Consider the following 3,182-nt stretch of genomic DNA (forward strand, 5'->3'; position numbering starts at 1 on the left):
AGCGAGTAGAGCAACAAGTCAATATTCGAAAATTCCATATTCCAAAGTTAAAGGTCAAGGAAACTAAGCATCATTATCAGGTCGAATTTTCAAATAGGTTTGCCGTATTAGCGAGTTCCGACGAAGTTGAGGAAGAGTTAGATGTTAATAGCGTGTGGGAAAATATCCTAGATAATATCAAAATTGCAGCTGAACAGAACATAGGTTTTTATGAAACTAAGAAAAAGAAATCGTGGTTTCATGAAGAGAGTTGCTTGGTAGTAGAAAGAAGGAAACAGGCAAAATTGAAATTCTTACAGGATCCAGTTGAGGCGAATGGAAATAATTATTTATTTCAATAAAAGACGGGAAGCAAATCGTACACCGGGTATCGAACCCGGTACCCTTGGATTAACGTACCAAAGCTCTACCACTGAGCTACTCGGGAACTCTAACCGACACTGATCCAATATTTCCCTCTATATCTTACAGACATCAAAGTGGGCTGACAACCGTCAAGCAACAAACTTCGAGTGCACACTAACTCCGTGTGACTTAAATTGTGGTTTTCTGTTAACGAACAGTGACGTGTATTATGCAAATCAGGATTTCAGGTATAACTCCCTGTAAAGTTGATTTGAATAATTTCGAGGGAAAAATTGTTCCGGAGCCGGGTATCGAACCCGGGAACTTTGGTTTAAGGTACCAATGCTCTACCACTGAGCTACTCGGGAACTCTAACCGACACCGATCCAATTTTTCCCTCTATATCCCCAAACATCAGAGTGGGCTGACAACCGTCAAGCAACCAACTTCGAGTGCACACTAACTCCGTGTGACTTAAATTGTGGTTTTCTGTTAACGAAAAGTGACGAGTATTATGCAAATCAAGATTTCAAGTATGACTCCCTGTAAAGTTGATTTGAATAATTTCGAGGGAAAAATTGTTCCGGAGCCGGGTTTCGACCCCGGGAGCTTTGGTTTAACGTACCATTGCTCTACCAGTGAGCTACTCGGGAACTCTAACCTACATCGATCCAATTTTTCCCTCTATATCCACAGACCTCTAAGTGGGCTGACAACCGTGAAGCAAACCAACTTCGAGTGCACACTAACTCCGTGTGACTTAAATTGTGGTTTTCTGTTAACGAAGAGTGACGTGTATTATGGAAATCAAGATATCAGGTATGACTCACTGTAAAGTTGATTTGAATAAATTCGAGAGAAAAATTGTTCCGGAGCAGGGTTTCGAACCCGGTACCTTTGGATTAACGTACCAAAGCTCTACCACTGAGCTACTCGGGAACTCTAACCGACACCGATCCAATTTTTCCCTCTATATCTTCAGACCTCAAAGTGGGCTGACAACCGTCAAGCAACCAACGTCGAGTGCACACTAACTCCGTGTGACTTAAATTGTGGTTTGCTGTTAACGAACAGTGAGGTGTATTATGCAAATCAAGATTTCAGGTATAACTCCATGTAAAGTTGATTTGAATAATTTCGAGGAAAAATTGTTCCGGAGCCGGGTATCGAACCCGGGACATTTAGTTTAACGTACCAACGCTCTACCACTGAGCTACTCGGGAACTCTAACCGACACCGATCCTTTTTTTCCCTCTTTATCTACAGACCTCAAAGTGGGCTGACAACCGTCAAGCAACCAACTTCGACTGCACACTAACTCCGTGTGTCTTAAATTGTGGTTTTCTTTAACAAACAGTGACGGTATCGGAGCCGGGTATCGAACCCGGGACCTTTTGTTTAACGTACGAACTCTCTACCAGTGAGCTACTTGGGAACTCTAACCGACACCGATCTAATTTTTCCCTCTATATACACGGACCTCAAATTGGGCTGACAACCGTCAAGCAACCATCTTCGAATGCACACTAACTCCGTGTGACTTAAATTGTGGTCTTGTGTTAACGAACAGTGACGTGTATTATGCAAATCAAGATTTCAAGTATAACTCCCTGTAAAGTTGATTTTAATAATTTCGAGGGAAAAATTGTTCCGGAGCCGGGTATCGAACGCGGGACCTTTGTTTTAACGTACCAACGCTCTACCACTGAGCTACTCGGGAACTCTAACCCACACCGACCCAATTTTTCCATCTATAACCACAGACCTCAAAGTGGGCTGACAACCGTCAAGCAACCAAGGTCGAGTGCACACTAACTCCGTGTGACTTAAATTGTGGTTTTCTGTTAACGAACAGTGACGAGTATTATGCAAAACAAGATTTCAGGTATGACTCATTGTAAAGTTGATTTGAATAATTTCGAGAGAAAAATTGTCCCGGAGCCGGGTATCGAACCCGGGACCTTTGGTTTTACGTACCAACGCTCTACCACAGAGCTACTCGGGTACTCTAACCGACACCGATCCAATTTTTCCCTCTGTATCCACGGACCTCAAATTGGGCTGCAACCGTCAAGCAACCATCTTCGAGTGCACACTAAATCCGTGTGACTTAAATTGTGGTTTTCTGTTAACGAACATTGACGGGTATTATGGAAATCAAGATTTCAGGTATGACTCCCTGTAAAGTTGATTTGAATAATTTCGAGGGAAAAATTATTCCGAAGCCGGGTATCGAACGCGGGACCTTTGTTTTAACGTACCAACGCTCTACCACTGAGCTAATCGGGAACTCTAACCCACACCGATCCAATTTTTCCCTCTATATCCACAGACCTCAGAGTGCGCTGACAACCGTCAAGCAAGCAACGTCGAGTGCACACTAACTCCGTGTGACTTAAATTGTGGTTTTCTTTTAACGAACAGTGACGTGTATTATGCAAATCTAGATTTCAGGTATGACTCCCTGTAAAGTTGATTTGAATAATTTCGAGGGAAAAATTGTTCCGGAGCCGGGTATCGGACGGTGGACCTTTGTTTTAACGTACCAACGCTCTACCACTGAGCTACTCGGGAACTCTAACCGACACCGATCCAATTTTTCCCTCTATATCCACAGACCTCAAAGTGGGCTGACAACCGTGAAGCAACCAACGTCGCGTGCGCACTAACTCCGTGTGACGTAAATTGTGGTTTTCTGTTAACGAACAGTGACGTGTATTATGCATATCAAGATTTCAGGTATAACTCCCTGTAAAGTAGATTTGATTATTTTCGAGGGAAAAATTGTTCCGGAGCCGGGTATCGATCCCGGGACCTTTGGTTTAACGTACTAACGC

The 3,182-nt window shown here is 43.2% G+C and overlaps 1 non-coding gene across 1 annotated transcript; it reads right to left on the minus strand.

The window, feature by feature from the left end:
* Positions 1-641: 641 nt before the first annotated feature.
* On the minus strand, positions 642-713 carry TRNAK-CUU (transfer RNA lysine (anticodon CUU)). The gene has a single exon. It is a non-coding gene; the product is annotated as a tRNA-Lys (tRNA).
* Between the last annotated feature and the right edge of the window lie 2,469 nt (positions 714-3,182).

Source organism: Periplaneta americana, chromosome 12, assembly GCF_040183065.1.
Source record: "Periplaneta americana isolate PAMFEO1 chromosome 12, P.americana_PAMFEO1_priV1, whole genome shotgun sequence".
Classification (NCBI taxonomy): domain Eukaryota; kingdom Metazoa; phylum Arthropoda; class Insecta; order Blattodea; family Blattidae; genus Periplaneta; species Periplaneta americana.